This window comes from Haliaeetus albicilla, chromosome 19 (assembly GCF_947461875.1).
Source record: "Haliaeetus albicilla chromosome 19, bHalAlb1.1, whole genome shotgun sequence".
Taxonomy (NCBI): Eukaryota; Metazoa; Chordata; class Aves; order Accipitriformes; family Accipitridae; genus Haliaeetus; species Haliaeetus albicilla.
In genome coordinates this window covers 26,180,051-26,202,815 of record NC_091501.1, presented here as the reverse complement: position 1 = coordinate 26,202,815, position 22,765 = coordinate 26,180,051, and the positions used below count along the sequence as shown (strand labels likewise).

At 39.7% G+C, this 22,765-nt stretch overlaps 1 long non-coding RNA gene across 2 annotated transcripts in view; it reads left to right on the top strand.

Moving 5' to 3' along the window:
- Window positions 1–14,943, top strand: part of LOC138689991 (uncharacterized) — a 64,730-nt gene extending 49,787 nt beyond the window's left edge. For both annotated transcript variants that reach the window (XR_011328758.1, XR_011328757.1), the window contains 3 exons: window positions 4,505–4,582; window positions 4,738–4,795; window positions 6,781–14,943. This is a non-coding gene — a long non-coding RNA (uncharacterized lncRNA). The remainder of the gene's footprint in view (window positions 1–4,504; window positions 4,583–4,737; window positions 4,796–6,780) is intronic.
- The last annotated feature ends 7,822 nt before the right edge of the window (window positions 14,944–22,765 follow it).

Sequence of the window (22,765 nt, the reverse complement as noted above, 5' to 3'; positions counted from 1 at the left end):
CTGGTTTTCATAATGGCAGGATGCCTCGATTCCTCCCCAAAATATTAATCTACAACTTGGATCCCTTCAACTCCTGGGTCTGTAGGAAATGGGAAGGGTGTTCCTTTTCAGATCCTCTTTATTAGTATTCTGCCTCTCTCTGGAAGTTGTGCACGTGTTTACACAGTACCAACCTAGGGTACTTGAACTCTAAAAGTCTGAACTACCGCAAATACAACTTCTATCCTGAAAAACACCTTTATAAACGAAATGTTCCTTAGGGCAACAGCTAATTTTTTTTTTTTAATTCTCTATTAAAACACCTACATCAGCATGTAACTTGATGAGTTAGAGCAGTGGAAGAGCGAAGAATGGCTAGAGGGCGTTCACTTGAAAGTTTCATGAGATATTTGGCATTTCACAAACTGGTACCTACACTTTACTCTTGGCTTTCTTGCCATGCTGTCTGAAACAAACAGCCCAGCTAAAACAAATGTGGGGTTTTTGTCTGTCTGGTTTGGTTTATTTTAAGATTGAAGTGTATATAGTGGTATCCTCCTTGGGATGATATAAATGATAGTGTAAGGATGTGACTGAGGCAAGCTTTACAAATTAAAACAATCTCTTTTATTAAATCCCAATCAATATAGCTGGAAAAAACCCAACAGATACACTTTCAGACATACAAGTGCTTTTCCAGGTCTGAGGACATATAAGAGCCCATATACATTAAGTACATAAAAACATAAAATCTGTTATGTTGGAAAAGAAGTTACTGTGCTCTGGTTCAAAAAAAAAAAAAAAAGTGTTCATAAGCTCAGTTCTACTCTATGTAACTGTACTGTGGCTGTCCTAGAAGTTCAGATACTTGGGTGCATTGAACTGGGTCCCTACGCAAGGACATCCCGTTCCTCCGCTCAGTGGGATGTAGTATGGAGTAAGGTGCTGCTCCTTAGGATCCTGGAAATAGAGGCCCTGAGACAAGGAATCATTTTAAAAATGCACACTTGATGTTTGTTACTATGGTAGGGCGGATTTTTCAAAAGACTATCTTTATATTGCTAAATTTCTTTGACCTACAGGCTTGGAAATGGAGGCCTCTGCATCCAGTCGATATGGGAAAGCAGTACCAACGCAGTTACCATTGCGGTGGTGGTTTTTTCACAATATGGCTGATTATCTGCTGTAATTCATCCCACAAGGTTACACAACCTCTTTCCAGGTGAAGACAAGCCCCCATGTTGGAAAAAAGATCCCTTTCTCTTTCTGTTTAGGCAGCCACATGGAGGCAGCAGTGGAAATTGCATCTGACAGATGTAAATACAAGGCCATAAAAGCAGGTGTTGGGAGCAGTGTGCCTTTAGGTACAGCCTTCCCTATGGTCCTGGCAGCTCCCCTGAAGCGAAGGCAGAGGCAACAGAATTATTCAGTGTATGAGACGATGATGTCAGTGGAACTAATCTATTTTAGTCTGTTTAATTATTATTTTTAGCTGTCATACAGCAAAATCTTCCAGTATCAAAAACATAAAGGCAGACCAACAAGTTAGACTTTACCTGCTTTAAAATATTTTCTTTAAATATGTAACACTTTCTTTTTAAAGTCAGCAATTAAAGAAAGTTGATACATAGACCATATAAAATGTTAGAATGCAGAAGTCAGAGCCCAGAGTAAATCTGAGTTCACAACAGCCTTTGTTCCAAGTACTGAACAGGCATGCTGCAAAAAAAAAAAAAATCAACTATTTCTTGAAGATATCGGCAATACCTAAGCACTAAGGGAAAGAGCTAAAAATAGACTTGTAGTTTTAATTTTCTCCTCCTTAGCTTTTGCCTGTTGCAGACATATCATTTATATTAGTATAAGATTGGATTTTTAGAAATTTAAATGTAGTTAAAAATGACTAGAAGTGATTTATAGCATTGGTCCAGAAGATTTGTTGGTTGTTTTTTGTTTATCCACCTGTTTTCTGACTCCTTGAATAATTTCTCTTTCTTTTATTTAAAAAAAAAAAAAAAAAAAGCCTGCTGTTACTGAAACAAATAGGTACTGTAGAGCACTTGAGTCCCAGTCTTTGTTTTGCTGCCTGCATTAGGTGGGTTTAGGGGCCAGATGCACTGAACTTTGCAACAGACAGTCCTGGGACCATCTGTGCGGAGTTGGGGGGTGTCAAAGAAAGGCTGTTTGTGTAAGTCGTGGGAAACGTAGTGGCCTGCCTGCCAGTGTGCTACATGAATTGAACTAATTGAAGATTATACTCTAGAGCTTGCCGTAGCTGAGTGAGAGGATAATCCTTCATCAGCTGCAGTCGCAGCCAGTAATTGGAGCTTATTACAGGGAGGAGTTCCCCTGCAGTGCTGCAGAAACTGAGAGGCTTTAGTGTTTAATTACTATCTTTCAATAGAGATGGGAGGAAGGAAAAAAAAAAAAAGGCCAGGGTAAGAAAGTCCGGGAATAAGGGGAGGGGCAGCAAGTGTAATGCAATTTCTGATAGTCTAGGCTAGACATTTAACAAGTGAGAGCGCCTTTTGTGTGAGAGAACAACATTCTGGAATGTATAATGAACCTCTGTTGTTTGTAATTAACCCCCGCATCACCACAAAGTCTTTGTTTGGGATATTGTCTTAAATAGATTGTTTTCCACACTTCTGGTACAGTTGAAAAGACTATAAGGGTCTGATGACTTGCCACACTGATGCCAACCTCGCTTACAAAAAAGGTTTTTTTTTAGTTTATTGCAGTCCTGACTGGAGGTGACACTCCCATTTGTCTCCAGCTCCACATTCATATTGGAAACTGATGAAAAAGAATGTAAGGCTATACTCCTATACACCCATGTAAAGTCGGTTGAATGATCCTGGACTTCTAGAAGCGAAAAATGTTGGTTATTTAGCTAAACAGAGATGCCAGGGTTTTATTACTGGGTTTTGCATTTTCCTGGTATAAAATGCTTCTTTAGGTTAAAATTGGTGTGATGTGATGCACTTGAAGTCCTAATGTGTGCAATTTCTTCCTTTCCAGACAGTTTTCCCTTACCCCAGTGCCTTCAATAGTGGTACTAAATAAATGAGTCTTAGTCAAGGAACTAAGATTAGCAACTCTGTTCCATAATAATCTGGATTATGGTTTGTGTAATAGTTTCCAAATGTTCTTGATATTGAAAAACAAGTTAAAGATGCAACTTAAGCAAGGCAATCTAAACCTGTTTCATCAGTTTAAGGGTTGGGGACCTAATGGGCAGATCTGTCCATCTCACAGGCGTGTGTGTGTTGGTGTGTCTCTTTGCTTGTCGCTGTACTTTGAGAAAATAGTTTTGCTGGGTAATATATAAATAGAACTGGCTGACATCATTCCTGAAATACTCTAGCTTGAGGAATGACATTGTCTCTGCCTGGCTGTATTTGCAAAGCAGATTATATAATTACTGTTATATGAATTAACTGGTTGGTTGTGCTATTCATGGTACTTCTGGAGCAGAATGAATAAATAATGTACAACAGACACCTATCAGGGATTTGCAGCGTAGCTGATCTTTAATTAACACAGATTCCTAATGGCCACTTTGATGATTTATAGGATATTTCTGAGATCCAACCCTTCTCTTCCAGCAACACGGACACTTGAGTCCATGCCCACAATGCTGGTCTTCCAGGTGCTGCTGGAGAGCCCCACTGTATCACAGATGGGGGATGAGCTCATCACGACAGTGGCCCAGAAATAGAAATCCTCACCAAAGAAGGGCAACTCCAGTCCTTCTAGGTCAGCCTCCGCCAAGCCTGAGGGCTATCTGCCCAAACAGAGAGCGTAAAAAGACACATGCTAGCAGCTTCGGGCAACTTAACTTCTAAAGAGGGCAAGCAGGACCCAGGCAGGCATGTAGGAGCACTGACCTTTGATGGACATGGAAGGCATTGCTGAGGAGAAACGAGGGCCGTGTTACCCGTGGTCTGAACAGTTTTTGATGCAGTTACAGATCTGATTACGTGATGCAGGAGCAAACCAGCTTTCTAAGGGTCATATAGGGCTATGCTCCACCTTGCCCCTCAGTTGCAAGCCACAGAAGAAAGGCAAGGTAGGGCAGAACAACCACAGGTTGAGGCAGAGAAGTGGGTTAAAGTCCAGACAGCACTGCATATAAATAAAGATCATTCCTTTTCAGGTTTTTTCAACCATATTTGTCTGCATGTTCACCACCTAAAGGCAGCTGGCTGGTGACAGAAAGCAAAGGGGGGCACATCCCTGTGGACATAGCAGTGTATTGCACTGTACTGCTGTGATTTATTTGCTGTAGCACTCTTGGAATAGCGGCAATAGTGTTACTTTAACACCAGCACAAGATTTTAGAATAGCTCCATTTTCCTTTTGCTGGTGCAAATTGCACAAATGGAAGTTTGTTTCTTTAACGTAAGTCTGCTAGAAAAAAATACAATAGGCTAACATTGTTGTGATGTTACAGAAGCTATAAAGCATGCCTGCTGCTAGAAAAGTATTGCAAACCTCATTATATATGTTTGTCTGTCAACAGATTATTCCTTTTCTGCACATATATAGAATGAGGTAGAGAAGAAGGTGTGTTGGTGGTTCTCTAGTATGTCACAAGCAGGTAAGTTCAGAATTAAATACAACTATTAAGTAAAGACAATATCCCTGGAAAAATACATACAACTTTCCAGAAATTACTTCTGAAAATGTGTATTGTGAATATATTTAAGTTTTAAGCTTGCATTCTTTTTTTATTGTGGTTTTTCTTTTACTTAGACACACAGCCAAGTACTCAACTGTGTGCCCAAGACAGACCTACAGACTTCATTAGAATGTAAGTATGCATTCGAATTCATTAGGTCTCTAGGCTATTCATTAATTATTTTCCTTGTGGCATTAGATAGCTAGCAAATAGCTGGGAAAAGTCACCATGCCATGAAACTCCCCCCCCCCCCCCCCCTTATTTTATAAATAGCTGTCAGGCGGTATGAAAGCTGTCAAAATAATGAAACAGATCAAGAATTCACAGTACAATTTTTTTTGTATCAGAAGTAGAAACACAACCTGTGACCTTTTTGAAAAGAAAGAAGCTCTTTATTTGTCCCTTGTTACTGAACACAGGCAACAATAATGACCTGAATGAGACCTACCAAGTGTAAACAGAAAAAAAATGCATAGTGGATTTCTAGTAATAGCCACTCTCTGAATTTTAATTGGAAATTGTTAAATGCAGAGAGTTACCAATTTATTTTAACAAATTGCATTCACAGACTCTCACTAGTTTCAACCTTGGCACCTGTTGAGTAGCTCTTACTGTGAAAAAACTAATTTGGCATCAACACTGATTGAGTAAATATCAGGCCACAACCTCTTTTATTAACTACAAATATCCAAACACATTAGTGTTTGGTACGCAAATACTGTATGTGGTATATCTGGGAGATGCTATTCCTTTGGTACAATAAGGTGAAAGGAAAGGAAAAGATTCATCTCCAATATCTTTTCCCCAGAACTGTAGAACAAACACTGTAATAGGTGCAATTGCTAACTGTCCAAAAGACCAATAGCTCTAAGCTCTGTAGTGGTAATAAGCATAAAGGAAGAAAGATAATCAGAAACGTGACTTAAAATCGATGCTATGAGGAGCACAAACAAACAAACAAAAAAAATTCCCTGAGTGGCCTAGATTAATCCAGCCTTGGAAAAGCAAGCATGCAGCTAAACCATAACACAGCAAAATTGACTAGAAAGAATTAGCTAAAAGGAATGTGAGCCATGCTCAAACCAAATAGGCTGGAATAAGGCTAAGCAGAAACCTTCCCGGGTTTGCTAGGAGAGTTGGCCGAGTAGCTGATGGCTCAGGTAGTTTCTCACTACAATCATTTTGCTGGTCCATCCTTTTCCTCATGCTAGCCAAGAGAAGCTTGAAAAATGTATTATCTATATGTCTGTGTGTGTATGTGACATTTACATATATAATACATGTAACTTCAATAACTTCAGTTTTGGAAACAATTTAATCTGATTATAGCAAAAATAAAGGATGGAAAAATTAGTCTATTCTCATATCTAAAAAGCATAAATGGCCCTTAAAAAGTATCTACAGATAGCTTGTAAAGGTGCTTATTTTTTCTATTTAGAGATAATTAGCCTGTATGCAAATAACATTTTTTCAAATATATTTATTCTGTTTAACATAGCATTTGCTTTGCAATTTTTAAATCTCTAAATTTTTGTTTGTTTCTTTGTTTGTTTCAAAATCCAGGAAACTTGTAATAAGTACATGTTTTATAACTTGCAATGCTTTCATAGGTTTCAATAGCTTTTAGGAATTGTAAGTTGCTAGATGAACATAAGCACTATTCTAGTTATGAACTATAAGTATAATAAAGAGTAGTAATGATTCTTCTCTTGCTTCAGGTTGGCCTGGGACTAGTCTTGTTTGAGCAGTAGTGATTTGTCAGATATATGGCAATTGCACCATTAAGCTGAGTTACACTCAGGCAACAGCAAATATTCAAAAGAAGGGCATAATTACAGTTTGTTCCAGTAAAACTGACTGTTTCAGGAAGTAGCTAGGCAGATTAGCTCACAGGCATGGATGTGGCGGATTTGTCCCAGCCCTTAAACTTATGTGATAGAAGACAGAAATGTCTTTTTTTTTTTTTTTTAACCAATATATATTTTTAATTATGATGTCTAGTTTTTACAGTTGTAGAGAAAGAAGTTGAACCCAATTTTGACTTGCTCCTGAACATACAGATTGTAATCAAAAAAAGCACATAAGATATTTATTTTTTCAAATCTAATTATCTTTAGGTCATCATATTTTGAAGACTGACTGGCACTTTCCAGTACATATAGTTGGTAACACCAGAAAACTCTGAGGCCATGTGGAGCCACTTCAAGTCTAAAACGTGCATACTACAACATCTCAACCAGGATGTTAAATCTTTGTTTACCGGCCTCCTTGTCTTCCTCCTTCATTGCAAGCCTTCGATGTGGCTCCAGAACCAGATTCCTTTCTCTGGACACTCTTCTGTTCCCTTGTTTGTGTCTGTTGCAACTCTCTAGCTGAGAATTGTCTTAAGCAGGGCTAATGTTACAAGGTTTTCTTTCATTCTTTTTTTTTTTTTTCTTTTAAGTCCTTAAAATTGTCTACTGCACCTTCTTTCAGTACCACAGAAACCGTGTGGTACCTCCTGTTTTTTCACCCATCATTTGTTTGATCCCCTGCTTTATGTCACACCAAACATCTGAACCAGGCTTTACACGTCCAGCTATGGGCTGCTGCTGCTTAAGGTGATTCCATAGCAAACAAAAATAAACAAAAGACCCCCTCAAACCTCATTTAGTGGTTCATAAGAAGCATAACTGCTCTTCAGTAATGTCCTCTGATTCATTTCAAAGCTGCAAAAATGCAGTTTAACCTTTCACTGGCAATATAGCTATAGTTATTCTGAGAGATTGTTCCATTCTACAAATATAGGGCCTTGGTATATAGACCCCTTCTATATCGAGGAGCCAGCAGGATTCCAGTCAATGAGTAGTGGCCAAAATTTACTGCCTATTCATAGGGATCTCTATTGGTCATATACAAGTTTTCTGCAAGAAGTCAGGAAACATATAAACATAGCATTGCCACTAATGAAATATTGATATATTGATGGGGGGTGTGGAGTGTGGGGTGTGTCTTTTGCTATCTGTAAGGCTTAAAAGCAGCAGTGTATAGGATCAGTATGCCCAAATTTATTAGGTGGTTTTAAAAGCTCCCTCCCTCCTGGAATAATTACTAAAATTGCAAGAAAGTCACTGCTCTCTAATAAATGAGTATTTTCTCAGCTATATCACTGTGACATAATATTTTAAATTAATCTGGCTAATTTAATCCTATAAATTTTCCTGGAACACTGCCTTAATCCTCACATTCCCTTTGGCTTATTGACTTCACAGTCAGAGGTTTCTGTTTATAGTGACTGCCCTGTTAAATGATGTTCAGCTGAGTATTTGTCCTGATGGTACTTAACCAGGAAGGGTCAGTACATTACTTTTACTAGTATCAACTACTGTCAGAAAAAAAAATGTCAGCCAACCATTAAAAAAAAATTAGGTATTGGGCTATACCTAAAAAATTTTAAATAAGTGTATTTTACCAATAGCATACGAGGGGGTGGGATGGAGACAGACACAGATAATTTGATTATAAACGCATGGTTTTACATGATAGTTACAACTCTCCACTATATAAGGTATAGGAACTTTATCTTAGCATTTTGATATGCAGCTCACTAACATATCTGGAGCAGTCATTTTGAAAGCGATCGCTAGCTGCTTGCTGCATTTTCTTAGGAAGTACTAGAATTTCTTGTTTTCCGAACAAGATGATCTATTTGTATGGTTGAAATTCAGTTTTATTTATAACTGATACATCTTTTTAATCTTTCTGCTAGACTTCCTTGGTCACAGGACACGCCACTAGTTAGGCACTGGCTTGGGAACTAAGACACCGGCAGGCAACTCAGTGCTTGACTCTGCAGATTTTTTGCTCGGTCCTAAGTAAATACATCTAGTGAGTACCACCGAAGGCCTGGGGCAGGATCCAGGTAACATTTCAGGTAACCAGTATTTAGGACTGAGCTCTTTGTTCAAATTCATCCAAATGGCAAAGAGATATTAATTCAGAGCAGGCCAAGCTCACTGACTACTGAAGATTTGCTTGAGCATGGATTGTAGACTTTGGTTGCAGACCTTGGCCCAGTGATACAAAGGGAAATTATACTGAACTTCAGAGGCTTACAGTTTTGACCTCGTTGATTGTTTTGACTGGATAAAAGAATCAAGCATTTGGGATTATAGCACTTAACTCTAAGATTGGTAAAGAATTTATGGCTTATTAACCAATTAAAATTTCTTTAAGCTCTTACAGTGTCCTAGCATGGCTGGGCTACTTTAAACTCCTAAGGAGACTTAAGCGTTTATAGTGTCTTAGCATAGTTAAGATTTCTTCCCTCATTAAAAAGACTTAACCATGCTAAGGTCCCTTAAATACTTTACAAAGTGTATATGCACTGTAGTGGTTCCCGATTTCCTTCTTAATTTCTAAACAAGAAAAATCAATGCAAAGACTTGTGCAATATGAATTTCAGACATCAAGCTTTTACTTGAGAAATTAAAGAAGTGATGTTAGCCTCAAAGTTAGCTCAGGCACAATGACTGCATATAATATTTTTTGTGGAACAGAAACCTTTATCAAGTGTTTCAGGGCATCCCATAAGAGCTAAATCTTCTGCATTGATAAATCACCATTGTGTTGAATGACTTAATTTTTTTGATATTTCTGACCATAAAGCCCCTCATTTTTTAACTTAGAATTCCACTATTTTGTTTTTCTTGCACTTATATATGTACCTAAATTACTAAAATACTCATTAGTTCATGAACATGTTAATACTATAGAGTTAAGAATATGCTAACTTTTAGACAGGTCAATAACTATAAAGACTTTGGGTGAGAGACCCAAGTTAGGACTGAGTCTGAGTCCTTTCCCCTCTAGTTTAGGGCATTTTGTTAAGTTAACAATAAAAGTTTATTTTAAATTGTCCATATGCAAAACCAAAGACTATGAGATGTTTGAAGTGGGTAGATCTTCCATGCACTTATGAGAGGAGAGAAACAAGAAAAGAATAAAATTAAGACATTACTTGCCTCTAGGAGAGCAAGATTTGTAATTCCTGTACTGTTCTCTGATTTGATTTCTTTTCAAATATTCACTGATTTCAATGCAAGTTGCAGCTAGTAGCAGGTTCACAAACTAGAGGAAGATCCTCATCCTATAACTGTTTTTGGGAATGAAGCCCTCTTAGAGTTTCTAGGTGTCCAGTACAGGTAAGAATGGAGCAAAACAGGATCCAAAGGAAAGTGGACTTGGAGGGGACAACAGCAAAGTCTGTGATGAAGGCTCTTGCCCTTTCCATCCAAAATGAAACACCTTGAGTCTTAAAGTAAAATCACATGAAGAACTCAATAAATATAGAGATCATATTGATATATGGTAGCATAATGTAGATCAATGATGAAAAAGTTAGTTATACGTGTTAATAGGGGGGTGGCTTTGTGGTAACAGTGGTGCAATTTAATGTTGAATTGGTGCCCATTCAGACCTCCCAGTTCATCCATCTATAACTTAATGTACGAAGGGACTACTTTTTTATGAACTTTAAAGATTTTCTTCTCAGGTTGATGTTTCATAAAAAAGTTTGCTTGTGCATTTTGAACTAGTTGAGCAAGGAAGAAAGCCACTTCAAAATATTGTTGAGACTGCTGTGCCTAGCTTATGCTTGACTTTTTCTTTAAAGCATCAAAATTAACTTGACTAAGAATTCTATTTGTTCAATTAAAAAATGCTGATTCTACCCCTAATGGATGAAACAGAATTGCAGTTACCAGTATGATTCACTGGCAGTTCTTTTGGGTCTTCCAGATGAAAAGATCTATCTATCTCATAATGCAAAGTAACATTGGGATGATTTTTTCTAAAGATGCTCCAATATATGCACACACAACTACAGTTGCTGCAAAATAACAAGCCTGCACCCTTTTCTTTTTACACAAGATAGCCTTTGTGGGAAGGGAGGACAATATATTATTTCTAAAGCAGCATATTGAGGATGATGTAGTAAAATAGCTTTTCTTCTTTCTTTGATTTACTATTTCAGGCTTTTTTGTGATGCATGATATTACTTTGAGAATATAATTTGAAATGTGTTTTCACCCACACAGTCCAAAAGTTTCATACAAATAGACATACCCATACACAACTGAGTAACAACATGGGATGACAACAAAGGGTATCCCTCTTCTACAATAGTCATCCTTCCATGGCCCTTCTTAAACTGCTTGGTCTGCCAAGCAGCTTTCTTGTCTTTCATAGGCATTATCTGAGGCTAAAAGCATTCACAAATTTCAGATGCTGAAGTCGAGGTTCCTGAGCTTCAAGAGTTCACAGCTTTATTATTGCACTTTATATGCCTAAGTTGCAATTCTCAATTATCTTAGCTCCAGTTGTGACAGCTCTGCATTTCCTCAGATCATGTTCTTGAATCTCTAGTCAGAAAAGAAGCACTACATGATTAGGTGTCTAGCTGTGGAAAATTTTTTTTTTTTTTTTTTCCTACCATTTAGGACCTCTATGCAGAAGCAGATGTAGTTCCTTATCCTCTAATGTCCATCACTTCTACAGCACTTCTCCACAGCAAGTAAACTCTATGGCTCTGCCCTGAACTCAAGGCCTACAAACTACCCCTCTCTGCTCACAATTTTCTGTTACCACAACATACCAGACATCTTCAGTTTCTGAATACTTGTGGGTGATGCTAAAGCATGCAGGGATATATCGCAGCTGTCCTAATGCCATCCAAAGTTGAATGTGAATAAGCACTGATTTGTGGTACACTGTCTGTCTTTAATGGTTCAGCAGGATGCTCATTTTTTATCTATTTGTGGCAGAATGAAACAGCTGTGAATCTATCAGAGGAGCATTTTGTCCTTGCACAAGTCTTCATGATGGGCAGTCGCTTGGAGCAGTGCTGTGAAGCTTTGAATCTGGAGTAAACAAGGCTAATGTGATTCATGCTGTAATTGTACCTCTCTTTAAATCCACATGGCATATCTGTAGGATGCATACAAGGAGAAAACATAATGCGTTTATATAACTTTTCAGTTTGACCAGCAATAGTTCCAGAATTTCCACATACAAAAACAAGTTTTCATGAACTTGTGTAGAAACTTACCCCAAACCTCTTGAACCACAGCATTTATTGTAAATACCTGAGCTGGTACAGAAATGAGCCATGATAGCTACTTAGAAGATGGTTCTCACAGTCTTCACCAGATCTGCAACTAGTTCATTTGTTGCTTGCAGGTCAAAGGTTGGGCTGATGGTAGCTAGATGTTTATGATGCTCTGACAACAAAGGCTTTTTATTTGCATGAGATGCCTTTGTAAAATAACAGACTAATGCTCTGGACTCAGTTGGAGCGACTGTGTCTGTACATTGCCCCTGTGAAGAAACCAGAGGTTATTAACCACAACAGGTACTAAAAAGCATAATGACTGTGCTAGGGCTTTGTGGAAGACGGGGGCAAAATCAGCTAAGAATACTGAAATAGGAGGCAATTTTAAGTTATACAATTCAAAAAGGAAGTTCAGATAAGCTGGAATCTTGTTCATTCTTTAGAACAACCCTTATAAGAACTTTGGTGCTCATCATGATTCTGGGGATCCTGCCTGTCTTTTTTGTCATGGCTTATGAAGCTGAATATCCCAGGAAAGTCACAGTTTTAGCAGACTGCTATTTTGTGGTTGCAGAAAAGCCATGGCTTGTATATTTGAAAGGCTGGTGGCAGAACAGCCTTCTGAAATCATCTGGATATCAAAGTTGAAAATGCTGTGTGTGTGCCATATGTGGGTTGTCGAGCACTGCAGTCTTCCCTTGCCCCTACAGACTCAACCAATATCAGTCCAATTCAGGTTTCTCCTCCCAGTTGACTCCCTTTGTAGGCATCGCAGCTGCTGCTGTGGGGCTAGGTCTTGTTCTTCTGATTCCTGAATTAATCAGCTTCTTCCTCTTTGTCAGTAGCAGTGGGTCACTAAAAGTACTGGAGAGACTGATACCGTGTTTTCTGTTCACAAATATGCTCCAGTAATGCCCAGACCAGAGATGAAAGTCTTGTCAGCATGGATGTCATTGCCAGTGATGGTTGCTGCTGAAACTGAAGTCCAGACTTGGGGTCAGAAGGAATCTTCCCCCCACACCAAATTGCAAAGGACCATTGCCCTCCCCTGTAGCCTGCTGTTTGCCCAGCAGTCCGGTCCTTGGGTCACCTTGAAATTTTATTCAGCCACTATATTAGCAATTCCTTCCCACCTCTTTCTCCAGCTTCTGCTACTTTCTTCCTGTACCAAACTGGCATAATGGCTTTAATCTCAAGCTTCGTGTTTTCAGTGTGTTGTAATAGAGCATTATAATAGAATGTTTTGGGGCCAAGGGCTTGCAGGAGCACATGCCAAGATTGCGGAGCTCTTGGACCTGGACATCTACCGTACTTTTGTCATGACTGCATGGGACTGAATTCAGTCCACTAGGCAGTTCTTTCCAATCCCATGTTGTAGTGAATTCACATAGGCCACAATTTTTCAAAGGCTTATAAGGAGCCCATACTGGGTTGATTTTCACGGGGAAAGTAAAAAAAGTGTAATTCCTAATGAAACTATTCCTTCCTGCCAGTTTCAGGGCAGTGCATGAGAGCAAGTGATCTTTGCAGTGAAAATGTCTCTGATTTTTTTTTATTTCTTTTTCTTTTTTTTTCTTTTTTTTATTTTTCATGAGTGAAACAGAATGTTTTTCCCCTACCCTCATTCTTGGAAACGGTTCTATTTCTTTAGCTGAAATTTTCCAACACATCTTAGCTTGAGGCACAGACATTGCATGGAAAATTTCAGCCCAAGCATTTAATGTTTGGCAAAGTTATAAGCAACTGGGACTTAAAATAGGAAGAGCCTGGCAACCTAGGATGTGCTAACAGCCTTCTTTCTAATGAACATGCTTGTACCAAGGCTATTAGTATACTTGAAAACTAGTTTGAAAGTCAGAATAGACTGAAAACAATGTTGGTGTCCTGTCTGAACTTTCTAGTCTTTATGGAAAAGTACTTTGAAAAATCATTGGAAAGCAAAGTTGTATGACTAAAACAGATATAAATCTAACTATAATTTTCTGGTAGGCTTAATAGTTGAAATATCATCTTCAGCTTCAGTGGTGATATTACCAAAATGCAGCGTAGCGCTAGAAAAGCTACAGAAAAGGAAATTGAGAATGATCCCCAGAGATAAAGGAATGTGCAAGATGGAGTAAAGTAATTTGCATAAAAATTGTTAGATTGGTATTTAATTGAATTTTATTGGATCTTACACTTTACAGATAATGTCAGTTTGAGTTACTATTGTAGGTTATTATAGACTAGTGTATTATTAAAAATAAATATATTATTGAAACAAGTTTTGACAATGTGCTTACCTGGTAAAGTCACCTGTTTAAAGCACTCATGCTTTCTAGTGCAGTGAAATATGATAGCACTAAATAAAACCTGTTAAATTTGTGGTTTCCATCATTCTCATTATAGATCTCTCCCACAGGTGCCTAGAATATGTTTGCAGCAGATTCAGTCTTGTGCAGCAGGCCAAGTCACGTTACAATTTGGTGGATATTGTTGATTGATGCTATATAATTACAGTACAGTCAGTCCTTTCCTTCCGTGCCTCACCCCCCCTCCTTGTTGTTCAGCTCTTAAGCTAATACTGCCAGGTTAAAAATATCATGTTTTTAAAGCTTCTTGCATGTGTGTTACTATCACTGCTCTGGCATGTTAAAATGAAAGAATGCTAAATAATCTAATACATATCCCTGCATTTATGCTGTTTCTGTTTGTGGAGCCGGTTAATTAGAAAACTGGAAGTGCAGTATTTGCCACAACATGATACAGATTTGGTTTACCAAATAAAAAAGAGTGCCTTGTGATGAAAGCTTTTACTGTGTCACATCTAACCAATTGTACAATGCTCTATTCTGGGCTGCCTTAACTCCTGTGATGATTGGTTTAAGCCATCGTGTAGAAGGAAAAATAAACTGCCATTTTAATACATATAACTATGTTATTTGCTGAAAAGTTATGCAATGTTTTGTTTTTTAATCTAGCTGCAGTTTTTTTACATTCTCTTCTCTAAGTAGTGATTTTATCATTTTCCTATTCATTGCTGATACCCTCAAGAGGTGAAAGTTGTACTTGAGTTGGACTTGTAAGGTACTAAATTAATACAGAAACTTCAATATCTGTGTATGCTGTAGATTATTAGCCAGTGGTCACTATATATTATTGTCCTCTTGCATTAAAAATAAACCAGCAATGTCTGTGCATACATTTTTAATCATACTCATGCTCGGTTTTAATCTTCTGGCTCCCTTTGATTCCACGTCAGCACTGATGAAAATCATACAGATCTTTACTTATGCAGCAGTTAGAAAATCTGATGCTTTTGGCATATTCTTAATCTCGGTGACCTTCCTATGGGTCAAAATATTCTAGTCCCTCTCGTGACACACTATACGTTGAAGTGGATCCAGTTATAATCAGTTTAGCAGTGTGCTGACTGTTGTGAATCATGCCAAATGCATAACAGTTAATGACTGTAGCAGCCACAGAACTGCTTCTGATTTTTGTGGAAATTTAATTTTTGGTAACTTCTTTTTAACATTTCTATGTACTTGTTTGTAATTGCAGGTGGTTTTTAAACAAAAGTTTTTCAGTTTTGATTTTGTCTCCAAGAATCTTGATAGATTGTGAGCTCTATTGGGATATTTTGCTGTGCGGCTTATCTACACAGCCAACTCGAAGGGAGGATTAAAAAGGCTGAGCATGGGGTTTATTATAAACCTACCAAGATCTCGGATGGAGATTTTGCTGTTAGTTGCATTAGTAGGTTTCAAAATGATTCAACCCTTGGAGGCTGAATGAAAGCAGTGCTGGAGAAGTCTAGGTAGTCAGGCTGGACCTATGACCCCAACTGTGCAGTCAGATCTACTCAGGTGGACCTCCATAGCCTGCTGAAGCCCCTTGATATCTGGTTTTTCAGAGGTGTAGAAATCCACCTGCTTGGCTCAGCTTGCCAATGGCCCTAAGAGAGTAGCAAAGTATACACATGTGTACATATACGCAGAAACTCTTATGAATGTTAGGAAATCGTATAAAAAGACTGCGTTCTGTTCTGCTTCATCATTTTGGGGATTAAGAACTGATCCTTTCCAAAAACGAATAGATGAAGATTCTTTTACTCCTTCTGCAATAGACAGCGAGTCAGGAAAAAACCAAAGGCAGGAACTAAAAGATTTTTCTGGGCCATTTTGCATAGTGTTGGGTGACATCAGGTCAAGTTCAAAACAAACGTAGAACTTGCCCTGATTACTGGTTCAGAAATTAGCAGTATTTCGCTTGCTTAGTTTCCTTGGAAACACTGGCAGGTACATAGGGAATTAGGGGCTCCCTGGACCAGCGATGGAAAAACAAAGACTGAGAATGACCTCATAACATGGTGTTTAAGGCACTGAGGGGGAGGCCTATGTTCTAGTTGGTAGTCAGAGAGCAGCTTCTGTTTTTAAATGAACGTATGATAAAATACTCTGCTATCTGCAGGACTGGGTTAAAAGGTGAAAGCCTCTTTCTCTCTTTTCTCTCTTGGCTTTTTTTTTTTTTTAAAAAAAGGTATGATCTACCACACTTTTTTTTTTTTTTAAAGGAAACTGATGCCTGTGCTTGGGAAACAGTTTGGGACTTTTCTGTTGCAGATTTTAAGGTGTCTAAGTCCTCAGTATATGCACCTTTCCAGTTAGTATTTCTAACATTAGCTAGTTTAACTAGTTCCTATTCCGTCTGAACCTGATTATTGGTCCCATTCCAAGTCAGTCTGAATTGTGTACAGCACTTAGTTGCTCAACTACAGTCAGAAACCTGTGTAGCCAGGTGTCAAAAAAGTAAAAACGAGAGGCATGTAATCCAGAATTGCAATACCTTATTCTTTGGTTGCCAGCTACTAATTCCAACATGAGGTGCTGAAGTCTGTTCTCACACATCTGCTTTTAATCAACAAAAACTATACCTATGTGATGAGAAGTTAATTCTGTATGATGCAGGGTGTCAGACATCACTGACATTATCTATTTTAACTTTAAATCTCTTGTTGGGTTTTGCAAATTTTTTTAAAATTTGAAGGAAAAAGAATTAATGAAAAATGATAACCTAATACATTCACCTATGTAATTCTCCTTGCCTAAATTATTGCTTTTCAATAGCAAGCTTTAAGTATGGCAATGGGGTTTTGGCATGACACAATGCATAATTCTTATGTTTCTCCTTGTAAAATTCCCCTATGTTCATCATTTCCAGCTGATCCTCCCAAGAAATTTTGTTCTTGGCTCCCATTTTGTAAGTACAATGAAGTCGATGCCAATAGTTTGTGATTATCTAGCTTGGTACAATAGTTATGGTCTGGTTTTCCAACCTTGGGAAATAACAAACAATATTGACCTGCTTAAAGGCAGCCAGTTTAACAGGCACCATGGTCAAGATTCTAGTAGCTTTCTAAGTTCTGGGCTTCATGTTTTGGGTTTTTTTCCAGTTTATCTGCCACGTATGTAACTTTATTAAAAAGAAGGGCAAGGACAATATGCTGTTTAAAGATTTTTTTTTTTTTTTTTTACATGTGATTTCAGAATGGAAAGTTTGGAGCTGTTAGTGTCATGAACTATTTCAAATATTTTTTAAGAAATGCTGCTGTTATCTTCTGTTTCCTGAGATGGTGGCTTAGCCTGATATACCAGGTAAATCGTTGTTTCCACAGTTAGATAAAATCAGCAGTTTTTCTCTATTCATTAATGTGATTTCTATACAATGCAGAGTCACTTGACGAGGTTTGATTTGGAAGTGAGCTACAGCAAGTGAAGAAAAATGGGGTGGAAGTTACTAAAGGAAGTTTTTGAAAGAACTGCCTGCTGTGTCCGTGTGGTGTAACTCCTACCTGGTTTGCTCTGACTTCTGATCAGGAGGAGAGGTTGATGATACAGAATGGCAGCATGGCTCTCTAGGGCAGCTTTAATAGCTATTCAGACTTGAGCTCCACATCTTAATCTCCGAGCTGCCTAAGGATGGCTCAGCTCTTAAGGACCTGCATAAATGAAAACAGCTTAAAACTGAAGAGAATCACTGCTACTGAAAATTCACATCCACTTGAGCTATCATATAAAGTATTGGTGGAAACATGAACACTCCAGCACTGGTTATGAAGTAATGGTTTACTCAAAAAGTTCTCTCCTAACTAGAGGTGGCATTTTCTTCCTTACTACAGATTAAAACCATGTCATGTTGACAGATAAAAATGCAAGCTATTGATGTGTATCATTCAACTAAAGCAATACTGAACTTATGCTTACCTTCGAAAAAAATCACAAACTCAAAAAGAAATCCTTTATATGGGATATAAATACAGAAAAGGTCAGGCCTAAAGAAAGTGAAGTAGTGAGCAAATGCTAAACAGAACTGAAATTTGATTTTAACAATATAATTTTCTATTTGCTGTAATACATGGATAAACATAGAACAGGTATCAAAAAAGTAGCAAGTGGGGTTGTAAACTGCTAACAGCTTAATATATTACTATGAAATTCCAACTACACACTTTGTATAAATAAATAATGATTCAGCTAAACCAAGATTAAAGGCTCTACACAATTCTTGCTAAAGTAGATTGTACCTTAGTATTTTAATGCTGTTAGAATTTGTTGTTTACCATATTAATGTCTTCAAACACGATTAATGTCACATTTCTGCAATCATGAAAAGACTTCCAGAGTCTTTATGTACGTACTACTTCCAACAGGCAAAAAAAAGGGGAGATAAACTTAGTGTGAATAAATGAATGAAGACACTTTTACAAATGACGATAAACACGACTTTTAAATTCTTAGGCCTTTCTGCACCATGTGGTAGAGCAAAACACTGTTGAAATCTAGGTTAAAAAAAGGCAGTGTGAAAAACATACTGATTTGACATCTCTAATGCTTTCAAGTTTCTTGTGTGCTAAGATAAGAGAGTCCTAGAATATAACAGCAAGTATCTTAGGTTTTCAGATTGATGTACAAGTGGTAACTAATTCTTATCTTTTATCTATACGCATAACATGAACAGAAGCATTTAATCAGCAAAAAGTAAATACTAGTATCTTTATCACAAAACATTGTCAATTTATTTATAAAGTTCATAAGATTTGAATTATACACTGAAAAAAATTTAAACCACAGGTATCAGTATTTCCCAGTCAGGAGTGAAATCTTTGTTTATACAGTTCTTTCCATGTGTAGACACCTAAATCCACTTGAACGATTTTGCCTTGTGAATTGGGAATTAACTTCTCCCTGTACACTGAAAGGTTTTACTCCTAGCATTTGATCACTCCAAATTAGCTATTGAAAGAGAAGTTGTGTAAATTATATATTTAATAAATGAAATAGGAAACATTTGATTAGAGGGGGCAAGAGCTATATTTCACCTAGACCATCATAGTTCAGAAGACTGCAGGGTCTTTTAAGGATGCCATATGAGCAAGCTACAACTGTGCCCCAATTTATGAACTATAACATCCATGTTCTTTTTAAGTTGTTGATTTTTTTTTCTTCACCTTAACTAACTGGTTTCAGATAAGTTCTCTTAGAAGTTTAGCATATATTAAAAATCACTGTTAAAAATTTATTAGTCTGATGTCTTTTTTCTTTTATTCTTAGATTCTAAAATTGATTTTTTTGAAAAATACTTTTTTTAGTCGTTTCTATATGGGCTTCATCCCAAGCATAAAGACCCTGACCTAAGTTGTTGCAGATTTAGTGGGAAACTATTGACAGATGCATTGGGTTGAAAATGAAAGGGCGACCACCTCACCTCCTTGGGACTGGATGCAAAAGGAAAATGAAATGCACAGGAAAATACCATTGCTTGACACCTTTACGGAGCTTTGAATAAAGTAATTTGATTAATCCTTTAATAATGATGCATTCAGAATTGAGGTATCAAGTGTTTTCTTGTTTTTTCTTCTCTTTAATCCTGTCTTTCCAAGTTAAACCACCTTCCATTCCACTACCGCAGGGTCTGCTTGTCCCGGTTGGGCCACCATTCTTTATCCTAAAGCGGCCACATTTTGGAGCTGACATACTTAGTCATATATAAACCCAGGTCCTGTAAATACCTGAAGACTTGTTGGGGAATCGCACTAATTACTCGGTAGCCCAAAGTCAGGGCCACGTCTTGTAAACTGGTCTCGGAATAAAGGCGCTGCAGGAATGTAAGAATATTGTGTTTTTCAGATGAGTTTTAGTTCTTTAACAGGAAATAAAGAGCCTTTCACAACCTCTTCGCTGTGCAGCAGAAGGAGAACCCCCCCAAGCCCCCCTTAAGGGGGGCTTGGGGGGGTTGGATCACAAAAACGCGCGTTCCGTTGTGGTCTCTGACTTTCTACGTTACCTCCTCACAAGCCGCGCCGCTGCCGCCGGCCTCCCTTCCCCCGCGGACGGCTGAGGGGAGCCCCGCTCCCCGCGCTTCCACCAGCGGAAAACCACGCCGCCGGCAGGCGAACTTTTCTTCCAGCCGCGCTCGGGATTAGGCTAAACTGCTCAATTAACCTCCCTCAAATTTAATTTCGGTCTCCCGAGCGCTTATCCCGCCTGTTCTCACCCCCCCCCCCCCGCCTCACCCTGCGCCAGCCCAACGGCCGCCCGCCGGCAGCAGGTGCACGGCGCCGCTCCTCGTCGCCTCCCTGAGCGGGGCCGGGCCGCTGGGCGGGAGAGCCCGACCTCCGCCGCCCGGGCGGCTGCCCTGACTGACGGCCCAGCCGAAGGTGAGTGAGGCGCGGGCAGGGTCTTAGACCCTCGGCTGCTGGAGGGCGGTTGCCCCCGGCCCTCGGTCCCGCCCGACCCCGCTGTGGAGGTGAGGTGATCGGGACGCCGTGATCTGTTCGTCCGCCCGCCTGTGCGGTGGCGAGCTTCCGCCGAGACGTTCGTCGTTCCTAAGTGTGGGAAGGAGGGCGGTGAGGCTGGCTGTGCAAGAAATTAGTAACGAGCGTGAGGAAAACCTTTTTTTTTGGGGGGGACGGGACGACGACGACACACGAGCGGGGCTGCGAGTGCTTGCTCGGGTCGCTGACAGACCGGCGGGGGCGGGGGGAGTCCCCGAGCCGTGGCTCAGGGGTCCGGGTGTCGGGGATGGCGGCACTTCCCTGCCCGCAGCGGAGGGGTTTGGGGGTGAAGGCAGCTCCCCACCCGCCCACCGTGCTGGCGGGGCGCGGCGGGGGCCGAAGGGGGCTGTGCTGAGGTGAGGAAGGTCGGTCGCGTCGTGCTGGAGCCAGCGGGCACAGGGTGAGGAGGGTCTTGGAGAGCCCTCCCCAAACCCAACGACCCAAACAACAACAAAAATAAACTCCCCGCTCCAACTCCCCCCCCCAAAAAAACCCCAAACCATAAAGGTATAAGAGGAAGGTGTCTTGTCTTTCTCCGGAGAGGGGCTGGAGGCTCAGCCCGGGCTGTGCGGGAGGCCCGTGGGAGGGAAGGGGCAGGTGGGAGCTGGCAGGGGGTCAGGGAGCAGCAAGCAGACCGTGGCACAGCCCTCATGGCTGGGAGGGGGGGACTGTGTCCTCAGGTGTCCTCCCTCCCCAGGAAGGGGGATAAAGTGACAGGGAAGAAGGCTGGGGAAGGCTTAAGGAAGGGTCTTTGCTGGTGGAGGAGGAAAGGATGGTAGAAGAGGGCTGTGCGGTGGTGAGGGGGCGTGAAGGAGCTGTTTGTGATAGGGAGTACGTGTGGGAGTGTGGGCTGACTGAGCCAGGTGATCGGATAGATGTGTGTGGCATCCTTTGCTAGGGAAATTATAGAGTGGCAAGGTTGACAGCCAGTAGTCATTTTTCCTCTTCTGGGTGGCCTGGTGACCTGCTTTAGGTAAGTTAAGGTTGTCATATACTAATTGATCAGAAGTAGGACTTTCTTTCTGAGCTTTGACTTGCTCAGGTAGGGTGGAGAGGGAGAAGGGAGAGGAATTAATTGTCAATGACATTTAACTTTCACTTTTTTCTTAATCTCTCCCTCTTCAGGCAGCCCTTTGAATTAATAAATCTGAACATATTTGTAACTCCCAAGTAGCTGCCAGCAGTGTAGGAGTAATTCTTTTTTGATTCATTCAGTCTTTCTATTCCCCCCCCCCCCTTTTTTTGATTCATTCAGTCTTTCTATTTCTCCCCCCCCTTTTTTTTTCTTTCTCCAATGGGACTTCACTGTGCATTTTGAAGGCTGGTTTTGATCTGTTTTTCCTTCTCACAGAATAGGTTCAGTAATGAAAAATACTTCTTCAGTTCTGTGGGGCTCAGTAATAATGTCTCTCCCAAGCTCTATTGTTAATACCTGTTGCTGAACTAGCCTGAGTGTGGACACTGTATGGTTTCTATCCCTCTCTGATCACTCTTTATTTATTTAGTCCTATGTAATGAAGAAGTGGATGTAAAGTAATACCAACTTACTAGTTTGTAAAACTTTATGAACTTCTCAATATTTGATCCCTTACGTGGTGTAGAATGCTGGTGAACCTATGTTCATATGCATTGCAGTAGTAGTAGTAGTGATCTCTATCTTATGTATATACCACTTTAAAATGGTTTTGCTTTAGTGCTAAATTTTTAATGACCTTATATGTAACTCAGAAGTAACCTCAAACTGCTTTGCAGATGTTTTCTAAATCTCCTGATCAAATATTTCTAGTTAACTAGAATTTTAATTTGCACGTTGTCTCTGACTTCATCACAGGTAAACATGTTATGACCTATAATGCCTTTAATTTGAGTTGGCTGGCCCCTGTAACCTGCAAGTTAGAGCTGCTGCAACAAAGTCCATGTTAGCTATCCTTTCAGAAACACTGGACACAGGACAGTTTTAAGGCTTACTCTCTACCTGCTGGGAGGTAGTTTAATGAAACCTTGCGTCCATGTAGGCTTTTAATGACAAAAATGTCTATTAAGAAATGTAACTACGTGTCAGTGAAGGTAGAGGGTGGTGCTTGGGGCTGACAGACCTGCAATGGTTAAGGGGGTGTAGCCGTGGAATGCCTCCCTGTCCCATGACAGCTTGGAGGACAGGGCTGCTTGTGAGGAATGTGGGGTTACAGCCTCCGCT